Source organism: Cebus imitator, unplaced genomic scaffold, assembly GCF_001604975.1.
Source record: "Cebus imitator isolate Cc_AM_T3 unplaced genomic scaffold, Cebus_imitator-1.0 Scaffold12, whole genome shotgun sequence".
Taxonomy (NCBI): domain Eukaryota; kingdom Metazoa; phylum Chordata; class Mammalia; order Primates; family Cebidae; genus Cebus; species Cebus imitator.
The window spans coordinates 7,162,305-7,176,240 of record NW_016107327.1 but is presented as its reverse complement, the minus strand read 5'-3'; the positions used below and the strand labels follow the sequence as shown (position 1 = coordinate 7,176,240).

Sequence of the window (13,936 nt, the reverse complement as noted above, 5' to 3'; positions counted from 1 at the left end):
CTCAGCCCCCTGAGTAGCTGGGATTACAGGCACGCGCCACCATGCCCAGCTAATTTTTTGTATTTTTAGTAGAGACGGGGTTTCACCGTGTTGACCAGGTTGGTCTCGATCTCTTGACCTCATGATCCACCCACCTCGGCCTCCCAAAGTGCTGGGATTACAGGCGTGAGCCACCGCGCCCGGCCAGTTTCTCCTATTCTTTTACCAAGACCTCCTCACCTGACCCCTCAAGTGCCTCCCAGGTATCAATGAGTGAAACACCTCTGGAAGAGTTTTAAATATGGATTTACTCTGTGCCCCCACCCAAATCTCATCTTGAATTGTAACTCGCATGTGTCACAGGGGGGACCTGTAATCTCTACATGTCCAGGGAGGCAGGTAACTGGGTCATGGTGTTGGTTTCCCCCATGCTGTTCTCCTGATAGTGAGTGAGTTCTCAAGAGATCTGATGGTTTTATAGGTGTTTGGAAGTTCCTCCTTTGCACTTCCCTCTCCCGCTGCCTTGTGAAGAAGGTGCCTGCTGCCCCTTCCACCATGATTGTTAAGTTTCCTGAGGCTTCCCCAGCCATGCAAAACTGTAAGTCAATTAGACCTCCTTCCTTCATAAATTACCCAGTCTCAGGAAAGTTCTTTACAGCAGTGTGAAAACGGACTAATGTAATTGACTTCCAGGATTCAGTTCTTTTCCTACCCTGCTTGGCTGCCATGACCTAGGACTTTATAAACTTGCCTTTTCTGGGGGCTTAGGATCCCTACCTGTCTCTATTTAGTAGTCTGTTTTCTTGTTTCCTCATGTTAGGCAATTGGATTTTGTATAAGCTAATACATCTCTCCCCAGATTAATGCACATACAAATGAGGCACATGTGTTTGGTTCGTGATTGTTTTGAACCTTTTGGGGACACATTCATGGATCCAAGTCAAAGACCATGCCTTCTGTAATTGCCTGTTTAATCACTGGTAGCTGCCACCAAGCTCTCCTCTCCTTGAGGGCGGGGAATAGGTTTTCCTCAACTTCTATTCATTTCTCAACCTGTAACAATTAGGTTTTATCTCAAAACTACTCTTCCGAAGTGGGTAGAAGCGCTCTCCAGGCTGCTCAACTCCCCACCCACCCCCAATCCCTGTCCTTGGTCATTATTGCTCACTCTTTCCTTCCCTCTCTTTCTTGGCTCTCATAACACCATTCTGCCCTTGCTGTACTAGCTCTTGGATGCTCCGTTCTTCCTTTCTTCTTTGTCTTCTCTACCCCTGAATGCTCATCTTCCTCAGAGCTATATTCCTACTCCCCACTTCCACATATCTACATCCCCTCTCTGAGGAAGGGCATCTCAGTTCTCGGTTTCCACACTATGTGTCCACTGCCAATATCCAGGCATGTCCCAGCCCAGACCTCGCTCCCGAACACTGCCTCAGCATCCTCTATGTCCACCTGTGGCATGGCTCCACTGACTTGCCTTTGGGACCTTACACTCAGCATGTTCATTGGGAGAGGACACATGTTCTTCACTCCTGATGGGGAGTTCTTTACTTCCATGGGGAGTCATGTGCATTAGTACAACTCTTTCAGCCTCTTTGTACTCCCTCTCCACTTTGGAGAGGAGAAAACTCCCTGATTGGTGAGCTGCTCTTGGAGAGCATGTGCTCTTGGTTCCTCTTGGCCTTCAGGAGGCTTAATGGGAAAGTCCTTGCACCTACCATGGGAGGCAAAGGACACCCAATCCTCCCAGGGTAGCGGGGACCAGCAGCAGTCTAATTCGGGGGCTTAGCCTGAGCGAATCCACTGGCCTGCAGGTATACACTGGGTTCTATAATATCAACCTTATTTTAAACAATGGGGATGCTTTAATTTCATACTTGCTTTACTGTTTTATTTGCTTAGTGGTTCAGAACTCAGGGCTTAGAAAAAGCACATTACTTGGCTGGGGATGGGGTAGGAGTGGGGGTGGAGAGGACTTTCACGGGCTCATATTACCCTAAACTGAACTAATTATATACTTGTGCTTTTTCTCTGGAATTGGCCTCTCCTCTGGTTTCTCTTATCTTTCTCAATGCAAGATCTCTTTTTTCTTCCAGTGGTCTTTCTAGAACTTAGCTACTTGCCAGAAAAATTTTCTGAAAATGCCGTTAATCTGTCTCAATGGAAAAACAGGGAGATTTCACTCCCCATTATTTCTCGGGAACACAAAAGGACACACGGGTTCTGTTTAATGCTCATGGAGGGAAGAAAAGAAAGAATTCTCAGTCGTGACTGTTACCTGAAATTAGCTGAGCATAATTTCTCTAGCTACTGTGAAGCAGCCCAAAAGAAGCAGAAAATAGAGATCCTGCTCTCATGAAGTTTATCATTTAAGGAGGACTGTGTCAACAGGAACTACCTAAGATCACAAATAATGCTAAAATATTGAGATACACAGGAGAGTTATGAGAACAATTTCAAATTAAATGAGAGGCTGGGTGCACACTGACTCACGCCTGTAATCCCAGCACTTTGGGAGGCCGAGGCAGGCAGATCACCTGAGCTCAGGAGTTTGAGACCAGCCTGGCCAACATGATGAAACCCCATTTCTACTAAAAATACAAAAACTAGCCAGGCATGATGGTAGGTGCCTGTAATCCTGGCTACTAGGGAGGCTGAGGCAGGAGAATCTCTTGAACCTGGGAGACGGAGGTTGCAGTGAGCCAAGATGGTGCCATTGCACTCCAGCCTGAGTGACAGAGCTAGACTCTGTTCTGCCCCCTAAAAAATAAATAAATGAGAGTGCTGAGGGGGTTGCATGGGGTTGGCTCCTAGCACATAGAACTACTATTATTATCATTCATGGAGAAGATTAGCATATTGTTGGAATAGATTAAGAGACCTGGCTCACTTTTGCCTCTCATGTCCAAATAAATTGTTTTGTACTCCAAGACCTCTTAAACTCTGCCCTGCTTCTGTGCAGTTTTAGATGGTTGGCTTATTGTATAAATATGGACTTGGTTTCTGTTTTGTTTTATTCTTTCCCAAACTTTATATACATCTTGACATAATTCTTGCTATAAATCCACTCTGTAAGCAACAAGAAGTATCACATTTGATGCTTTCTTTAAACTAATGTGAATCTCTTGCCAAGCCCCTATCCACAGGGCTGTCTAGAAATTCAGTATTGGTCATTGCTGAGACTCTCTATGGAGTCCTACCCCTGAATGGTGCAGAGGATCTGGCCTGAGCATCAAGGGTGACCATCTGGCCATTGGCCACCAGCCTGTTCCTGTGACCACAGAAATTCTTAGTGTCCCAGCCTTCAGATCAGGAGGCTCTGCTCCTTGTGTGCTCTCGTTTTGGGGCCCAGGAATCCCGAAAGACGTGAAGGCATCATAGGTCTGTCCTTTCCAGGCGTCTCCCAGAACACCACCTTCAAGGTCTTGTCACCTCCCTAGGCACTCCCTGAAACAGATGTGAATGTGAGTTTCCCACAGGATTTATATGCCTCTCTCTTCATTCCCCAAAATATATTTCTCTGTGTTGTGGGCTGAATTTTGAGCTCCTCCAAATTCATATTTTGAAGTCCTACAGCACCTTAGAATGTGACTGTTTTTGCAGATAGAGCCTTTAAAGAGGTAATTAAGTCAACATGAGGTCATTCAGTTGGGCTCTAATCAGTAAGTTACAAAGACACCTGAATCCAATTCATTGAATTGGATTCAGGTGTCTTTGTAACAATGTTCAATTCATTAGATTCAGGTGTCTTTGTAAGAAGGCGCCATCAGAACACAGAGAGTTGAACACGGAACACACAGTGAGAATGCGGCCACCTGGCAAGCCAAGGAGAGAGCCTTCAGAAGAAACCACCCCTGTGGACACCTTGACCTCAGACTTCCAGCCTCTAAAACTGTGAGAAAGTAAATCTCTGTTGTTTAAGCCACCCGGTCTGTGGCACTTTGTTATAGCAGTCCTAGAAAATTGATATACCCTGTATTAAAAAAAAACAACAAAAAAAAAACAAAACACCTCAGACTTTTACAAAAAAGTAGCTCTAAGTAGACTTTAAGTAGCTTCTATTTTCTCAAATTTCTGCGTCAAGAACAGTAAAGACTTTGCTATTTGCAAGGGGATGGTGCAGCAGAGGAGGAGAGCAATATTCCAAGAATGCAGGCAAATTGGTATCTCGGTAAATTGTGTTTCCCTAGGCTGGTTTCTGTTTGCCCACTGCTCCTGCCTGGTTTTCTTCTGGTGATAGACTAAATCTCCTTGCCTTATCGACCTATCTACCTATTTATCTACGTCTACCCCATCCTCTTTAAGCACCTGTTTGCCGGATGCAAAATTCCAGATATGTGACTCTCCTCGAACTGATTCATATTGGAAAGATTGGAAGATTTGAGGGCAATGACACACTAGAGCCAAAAAGGACCACACTTGTGTTCCAGGAGGTGAGGGGGCTTTTAAAGGACTTGTCCTGAACATGCTTAGTCAAAGGTTGTTTCATAGAAACATCCTCAATATTTATTGAGGCTCTGGCCGATCTATGAACCAAGTGAGCCAATTGATTGTTGAGCCCAGTTTCCACATTCATATTAAAAGTCAATTGGAAAAGACAGAGTTTCCAAGCAGTTTATAACCTGCTTTATTTCCCTTCCTTTCTTCTACCCTGTGGTTTTGGTAACTTTATTACTCTGATTGGAAAAAATTATTGTCTAATGATATTAAAATGTGCAGCTACTGATAAACTGTGACCAGTTCTTGGCTTTTTGCAAGAGCTGGGAATATTAGATGTCATTAAATATTTTATCTCCCTTCTTTCATGCTATGACTTTAATGCTGTGTTCAAAGATCATTACTCAGTAATGCTGGCAAGGCTCCCCTCCTTTGAAGACATTTGTTAGAAGAGCATGTAATATTCATTATTACTCTCACTTGCCTGCTTTTTTTCATGATATGTCCCCTCCCCCCAAAAAGGGTTTCACTGAGGGCAAATTACTCTAGGTAGGTTTTACGTACTATAGGAAGCCATGAGTAAAACAGTTTAGACTTTGCACAATTTTCCATGGACATCGGCAGGGTGTATTTTAGAGCAAAATGTGTCTTTACACGGCACTACAGGTCCCGATTCATATGAAGTCTTCTTGAGTGTCAGGGCTGGTGCTCCAGGGTTATGCACAACTCTCAAAGAGTAGGCTTTTAGGGTGGCTAGACCTTTATCTATATGATGGGAGAGTTAGCAAGCATGCTACAGAAAGGGGTCCAAAAAGCCTGTAATAAAACTGTAAGACACAAGAGTGAGAAGGAAAAATGTTTGCACCTCTATGAGTCACTGGATGGCGTCTCCAAGTTTTCCTCCCTAGTGATTATTTTTAACAATGAGAACCATCTACGTCTTACTTGGGTGGGCTTAGGCGTTGCCTTCATAAAGGTTAGAAAGATGGAAAAAAACGAATTCAGATGCTGTGGAGGTCCGTCCTTAGGAGGCACCGCCAGAGAGATTACTTTCAGGTCTTGATATCCAACCAGGCTGCTCTTGAGCAGTTTGCTTTCAGTCTGAGAACGGATGGTCTTTCTGTCATCTCTTTGGCCACTAGGCAGCTTAAAGGAACACCCTGGGGTCACTTCTTGTACCTAGACGGGGCCCCATACTATGTTTGTCTGCATTCTGATTTTACCTCTGGTTTTTACTTTCTTTTCTCATTTGTCTTTGCCCTGATTCCTTCAACTATTTTATTCCTTATGATGCATACACTTTTGTAAGTTGCCTGAAATCCTTTGTGGATTGAGGTGAAGGTAAATATAGGCAAAGGAGGAAAATGAATTATGGAGTTTCCATTGCAACTGACAGTTCTGTGAAATAGGATATTGGGAGTTTGGGCACGATGAGGGACGTCTCTTTCCAAAGTATTTTGTGTTTTGTTCTTATAGGTGCTTGTAGGTATTTTTGGACCATAAAATTTGAACACAAGTTCTGAGATGGGATCTACCACAATAGCAACACAGAGTATTTGGAACAGGTCTGCTAAATAGAGGATGAATGGTCACATTAGGAATAGACTAAATAATACATAAAGAGCAAAGGAGAATGCAGGGAAGTAAGAAACAATAAAAAAGGGTTTAAGTTTTATTTTACAAGCTACAGATAAAGTAATTCCAAAATTCATACCACTAAATTGCTACCCATATATTTTTTTAACGAAGGCTGAAACATGTCTTTTGGATTGGAGGAATTTGACTATTTATTTTAAAAAACAATCATAATTTGTCCAGGTGCAGTGGCTCACGCTTATAATCCCAGCACTTTGGGAGGCTGAGGCAGGCAGATCACCTGAGGCCAGGGTTTCGAGTCCAGCCTGGCCAGCATGGCAAAACACTGTCTCAATTAAAAATACAAAAATTAGCTGGGTGTGGTAGCGCATGGCTGTAATCCCAGCTACTTGGGAGGCTGAGGAAGGGGAATTACTTGAACCTGGGATGTGGAGCCTGCAGTGAGCCAAGATCGCACCAGCCTGGGAGACAGAATGAGACTCCTTCTCAAAACAAACAAACAAAAAAACCCAAAACAATAATTTGCTACTTTTCCATGCCAATAGATAGTACATTTCGAGATGTATTCTATATCTATTCCTCAGACTATTGGATCTGAAATCTGAAATCTGAAATACTGTATGACAGTGCTTGCCCTCTTTTTAAGAATGAATTGAGGCAGGATAAATGCATTGCCTCCTGGATGCCATCAGTTGGATTTAACTCATGCCAGGACAGAGAGGCTGGTTTTGGCTTGCTGTTGGTCACTGGGCATTTCAGCTCTAATTTTGATTTTCATGAAGCCCAAGTTATTGTTTTCTTTGTTTTCGACACAAAGTAGAGATAAAGGAGTGCTTTTCACCACCTTCCCATGACACAGGAGACTCAGCGTAGTCCGATCTGCATTCCGATGCACTGTCTCAGCCTTCTCCCGAGGGTTTTGGAGTTAATGAACTAAGTCAAAACCTCTGAGCAAAATGATTTCAGTCTCTGGAGGTAGAAGTTGCCATGTGGGATGCTTCCCAGATAGGAAACAATGATCATGCATCCCAACAGCAGAAAGGTTTGCTCAGGCTCTGAGTGAGAGCATGTGTGAAAACCTTAATGCTGAAATATACAGGGCTTTGCGTGCACTCTGTTAAAATGCAGCTCTCCATCCTAAGTAACATTTTAGGCAGCATATTGGCAATACAAAACATTTGAATAAAATCACCAATGGTATTAGTCACCATCCACCCCTTTCCCTGAGTCTTTAGGGATGTTCGTGCGTGAAGTGCAAGCTAAAATAACCTTAATCTAATCACCTCTGGAAATTGAGAGGTGTGTGCTCATATAAATGTCAAGTTGGGACATAATTTAGCTGATCTCTGGGGTTTATCGCTATTGCCAGACTTCCTCTTTATTTGATCTGGTGAAGCAAATTAAATGTGTCTCTTAAGTTCTAAACCAGGTAAGGAAAGGAGACTAGAATTTGTGAGTTTCTCATTTGGATACAATAATCATGCAGCCAGTCCTGATTTATGAAGGCGGCAAGGTCCACTGTGTGTGTGTGTGTGTGTGTGTGTGTGTGTGTGTGTGTGTGTGTGCGCACCCGCGCGCAAGTGCGCACCCGCCAGTAGAAGCTGCAGAAAGGAACCAAGGGCCAATTATCTCGGCCTACCTGTTATCTACTAGTTGGAGGTTGTCTCCTTGACAACACTACTAGATGTACTAAAGGCGGTGGAGCAGAGGTTAATTGCAAAACAAAAATAAAGCTGTACTTAAATGTTAGAGGAGAAAATTCTCTTTGTGCACACCTGGCCCTGGTCATCATTCTTAGCCCTATGAGAGTCAAACCTCCAGGTTAGCGCATTTGAGGTGCTTAGATAAGGAGAGCTCATCCAGAAACACCCTGACCTCTGGTAAAGAAAATAGCTCTTTGCCACAATTTAAGACTATCAGGGCTCAATCTTGATAGAATAGTGTAGGGCATCATTTTCAGCTGGGGTGACTTTGCTCCCAGAGGACATTTGGCCATGTCTGCAGATATTTTTGGTCATTACATTGGGGGATGGTATTACTGGCATCTAGTGAGTAGAGGCCAGGGATGATGCTAAAAATCCTGCAACACACAGGACAGTTGCCTCACGGCAAAGATTTATTTAGCCTAATATATCAATAGGGCGGAGGCTGAGAAACTTAGGTCTGGTGAAACATATATATATATATATATATGTATATATATACATATAGCATTTATTGACCTAAATGGATAAAAAGAGACTTGTCTCGTTTTTCTAAATAAATGCAAGTTATATGATAACTGGGATATTAACCTTCTAGATGCACCCCAGAGACAGATTTTCAGCTGTGCAGCCTTTTCACTGTATCACTAAACAGCAAAGCAAAAAGGTTATTCTAAAATTGCAGAACATCATACACATCTTTCTAATGGCATGAAAGATATTTTTAAAAAGCATACAGAGGTCCTTTTCACAATATGAAATAGACATATCCAAAGTTTCAACTTGCAGCACTCTTAATCCTATGCCCCTTAAACTACATTTTAGGTCTAGTTACAAATATCTGTTCCAATCATGTCAATATCCATAAGAACATATTTCACCTTCCTCTATATGTTGACCCAGAAGGGAATATTGTCAGTGTAATGGGATATTGCATAAAGCAGTTGATGCCTTGGAAATGGATCATTTCATAAAGGAGTGGCGTAAATATTTTTATTCAGTACACCAAGTTTCAGTTGACAGGTGCCTACACTCCTTTGCCTCTGCTGAGGCATGCACATTTCTTATCCAGTCCCTGCCTTGGCAGCAACTGCTTCCTGCATAAACAATCTCTGTGTAGCATGGCAAAGACTTAAAATAACCACCAATGCCTTCTAGTCATACTTATAGAGAAATGAGTCCCCTTCATATGTAACCAACTTGTATAACTGACTTCCAAAATAGAATAGCTGTTTTGTTTTTCATTTATTTTGATCCTGCATTTTGGTTTTAAGAGGAGTTATTTCTATTTAGCAATGACTACTCTGTGGTATAAACTAGATATGCATGGGTGTGATAGTTGACTTTGCTCTTTGATCGGTGTTGATGTTTTAGCTATTTTATTTTTTGTTCCTAGCACTTGCTAGCTTATTTTAGTTTTAAAGGCTAAGCTGGTGTGAAGTCAACCTGGAAATCTCTGGGATGACCAGTATTCCTTGGCCTCTTACATGGAGAACAGCTTAACTGCATTTGTCTTTGTCCTAGTGATGTGTGGTAGAGCTCCCATTCCCATTCCCATGAGACTTGGGGCCAACTAAGCAACTCCAACAGGGAGGCAGCACAGCATAGTGATTAGATGTACTGCTTTTAGAATCGTGGTTCCAACACGTGGTTAATTGTGTGGATATTGAGCAAGTTACTTTGTCTATCTGAGGCTGAGTCTTTTCATAATAGAATGAGAGATCATAAAACTGCATGGGTGGTCATGGGGATTAGTAAGGACTCAATAAATCGTAGCTTTGAGACAATGAGATATGCTGTGTCATTCACTGGGGAACTCTCTTCCCCACCTTCTTTCTTTACATTGATAAGAAATCTTGGTCAGGAGTGAGAGCTAGGTTCCATGTCTTTTAAAGCCTAGTCATCCCTTCCCTACATTCATTGAAGAAGTGGTCAACTTAGCCTTGTTCCACTAATCTGTGTGATCTGCAAATTCTCATGGCTACTTTTTGCCAAAGGGCAGAAATTCCAGGCCCTTCTTGCTACCAAAGTGCTGGTCTTTCTTCATACCCCAGTTACCGCAGGACCTGAATGCTCTCTTGGTGAGCTTAAATCATCACTTTCTTCTGCCAGTCTTTTTGTTCCAAGGTTTCACCTCAGCTTAATCTGCTCACACCAGGACACTCCCAGGGCCTGGTCATCTTTCTCATTATGGTCAGGTGATAAGCTTTGTTTCTGGTGTTATCAATTATCTGGTGATCTTGAAAGATCTACCTGACCCCCAGTTCTCCCTTGCATTTCCCTCTGCCCTTCTAAGGCCATTTCTCTCTCCAATCCTTCATTATTTTGTGGGTAAAAGGTGTGGATTGGCCCAAGTTTGGATGTGATTGATAATCGGAAGCAGCTTCTCTTCCCCACCCCCCTTCTTTTTTCTCTTTAGAGACAGGGTTTCAGTCAAGTAATCCTCCTGCCTCAGCCTCCCAAGTAGCTGGTATGTGCTGCTGTGTGTACACAGGTGTGTGCCACTGTGTCTGGCTAATTTTTAAATTCTTTTCATGGTGACAGGGTCTCACTATGTTGCCCAGGCTGATCTTGAACTCCTGGGCTCAAGTGGTTCTTCTGCCTTGGTCTCATGGAACTGTGGGATTACAAGCATGAGCCATCGTGCCCAGAGAAGGAAGCTGCTTCTCCAGTAGAAAGCTTTGGCTACCATATTTCCTGTGCTGTTCTGTTGTGCCTCAGCCTCATTCTCCTTGGGATTGGAAAGACAGTGTGTATCCTATTTCCTTCATAAGAAGAAGACACAGCCCTGTGACATCTGATGGAAGTTTATCATATTCTGCACTTTTTGGATAGGAACAATGTTTTCTTCATTGTTTTATCCTCACAGTCAACCACATAGAAGGTGTTAAATAGATGTTTGCTAAATGAATGATGATGATATCTGGGAAATGTAGATGAATGAGTCCCTTATATTTTACTTTTTTAGGATGTTGAGTGTTCTTTGGTAGAGGTGTGGGGTAGATAGAGTGTATGAGGGAATGGCCAGAGAGAAGTATATTGTGGTGAGAGCACCGTGGCCTGTGCCATATAAGGCAAATAGAATCCATATGACATATATATGACATATAAGGCAAATAGAATCCATATGACATATATATATATGACATATAAGGCAAATAGAATCTATATGACAATGAGAACACAATGCAGAGATTTTAGCTGCAAAAAGGTATCACATCATATGTCTAATTATTGTAAACGTTGTCTTGAAATCCTCAAAAAACCTCAGAGAAAATTTAGTGGACTTCCATTCAAATCAGTTATACACTGCAGAGTACATTTTCTGTGTTATATAAGGAATGAAATGAAATCAAATAACAGGATGCGGCTGGCATCTATAACTAAGCATGCAGACAGCCCCTTTCTTTTGTCTCAGATTACACATTTCTCTTTTCTCTGATAATGTGTGCTTTTGGGCCTTGAAAGGGATGACTTGTGAGAACCGAGGACTGACTTGGTTCAAGGATGCTGAGCTTGGGAAGTTGTGGGGATTAGGTAACACATCAGAGGGCAAATGACACTTTGCTAATAGGAGAACCCATAGAGCAGGAAGATTATATTGTACTCCTAATCAATCATTTCAGCAATTCTCGACTCTTACAAATCCTTATTCTAATCTAGGCTGCAGCCCATCTGCACAGAAGCAGCAGCAAAACCATTAAATACATTCACACTCACGCTCTTTCATTTATTATTGGCTGTAACATTGACATTATCATATTGCACGTAGGGAGAAAAGTATAATAATTTTACTAACTATTTATATACATGTGCTCTTTTATGAATTAACAATTTTCTGGTAATGGCCAAGAATTATCTTCTTAATACAAATCTATTTCTGTTGTTACAAGACTTTCTGCTCTTTCATATTAATTATAGCTTTAAGAGAAAATTGATTTAGATTTCTCTGTGTTTTTGTATAATTGGAATTCAGACATATTGCTTTTGCCAAGAATATCATGTTTTACTGCGTTTTTTTGCAAGGTTATAGGATGATGAATTGGAAATGATCGTTTTGTCCATTTTTTACAGGTTATGCAAAAATATCTCTTGATGTGGTTTAAAGACTCTTTTAACCTATTCCCCCCAGGTGGATCTAGAGGACAGTGGTATAAGATTATTTAGATAATACCTTTAAGTATTTTGCTTTGTCTGCTAGCATTGTATCAGTATAATCAAGATACTTAGTAGCAAGAACCTCTAAACAATATTTTATTGTTATTTGATATTTTTCTATGTGACTGACCCCTAAAATGATATTAAAGAAAAATATTATTCATAAATATTTTTCTTTAATATCATTTTAGGGGTCAGTTATGAATATTTTATTTAAAATGAGATAAGCTATCTAAATTATAGCTTATGCAAAACCATCTAAAGCACTGGGTAAAAGGCTCTTTAGATCAGCCTCAGATAAGTCTGGCTGTCAAACCACGAGTTTACGGACTGTGGCTTGTCATAGGCTCCTGTTCCATTCTCCCAGGCCACTGCTTAGTGGGTCAGCTACGAACACCACAAACTCAGTTGACAAATTAGATAACTCAGCATGTAGATTTTCAGTGTATAAACTACACGGAGATGGGATTTATACCAATTTAGCTCCTAATACTGCTTAACCTAACAATGACCTTGTGTTGTTCCAGCCTGCTTTATTCTGAGACATTTAAATCATTTGGAGACTTTATCCTTCCTTCTGGTCTCTAGATACGATCTCAAAGTGCAATCTCCACATCAAAACTAGGCTGGACAGACCCACCAAATCCGTAACTGGCAGATCTTTTGGGGTATAATGCCTAGAAAGTCTTCAATGCATCATTCATTCATCCATCCATCCATCCATCCATCCATTCATTTAAAAAGTAAAAAATATCTGAGCCTTTGCTGTGTGTCAGATATTGTGCTAAGTGCTGAGGGGAAAAAGAAGTAAATAAGCCCTGGGCCTTGCCCTCATACAGTTCTCTGAGAAACTTCATCTGGGCTCATTCATTCAGCTTTTCCGTTCTTTGTTCAGTTTGACTTATGGAACACCGTCTCTCTCATTTTCCTCCTGTACACATTTATGGCCATCCTCACACACTGTGCTTCCCGTGGCAACTCATTGCTGACTCCAATTTGGCAGGTAGTTTATTACCTGCTCCATTTTATAGATGAGGCAGTAGAGAGCTCTTTTTTCTACACTTGAGCGAAGCGTGTCTGCAGACATGAATGCTGCAAGCTGGGAGGCAGAGACCAGTGTTATCCCGCATTTGAAGACACAAAATTTGGGCTTTTCATGATGTTCAGAGGAGCCTACAACTGAGTTGTTCAAAAAATAATTTTTCTGGTGTAATTATTTCTAGGTTAGGGGAATATCACAAACCTCCTCCAGGCGTAACTTAATTGACCACTGGATGTCACCATTGCTCCATACAAACACTGTGGCCAGCCGCTGGGCGCTAGGATTTGGGAGCATTTGAAGGTCTGTCTGCATTTTCAGCACTCTTGCTTTGTCCAATTTGTATTATAGTCACCCAGAGCTTCTGTGAAACAAAATGGGATTATAAATAAGCAACTCAACAAAGAAATAAAATTCATCTTACCAAGGAGTAACCATGGTTAATGATCTGATTTAGGTGACAAAGGGATGCTTGGGCACTTGCAAATCATCCTCAGCAAACCTGAGTGAAAGCCATCATTTTTCCCTTTGTCTGGAAGTCTAGATTGTCAAGAGTCTATACCACACAAAGACTCAGCACAGTACTCACAGAACTGAAGAGTCACATTTTAGAGGTCACCTCTTCCAACATTCTGCCCAATGCAGAAATCCCCCTCACCCCCTGTCCCCTTAGGCCCCGGATGAATGGCTGCCTGCTTCTAAGCATCCCCGGAGACCAAGCTCACAGATTCAACAAGCAGCATGTTCTGCCCCGGGAGTGCTGGAATAGAGCTGGAAGGGATAGGGAGGTCTTTCTTCAACACACGTTTGCTTTTCTTTCATGGCTGCCGTGTGATGGTATATACTCATTAGCAGAAGATATTGTGGGAGTTTAGAGGAAGGGGCTTGGCCCAGCCCAGAGGGCGTGAGAAGGAGCAGCCTTGTAAGGTTCAGTTCCTGGAGCAGCCTAAATGGGGCCCTGGGGGAGGCCCTGGGCCTTTTGACCTCCCCTAGATCATATAACAGAATAGTTGCTTACTTTGGC

At 42.1% G+C, this 13,936-nt stretch overlaps 1 pseudogene; it reads right to left on the bottom strand.

Annotated features, from left to right (window-relative positions):
• Window positions 1–13,618, bottom strand: part of LOC108281920 — a 23,674-nt pseudogene extending 10,056 nt beyond the window's left edge.
• Window positions 13,619–13,936: the final 318 nt, after the last annotated feature.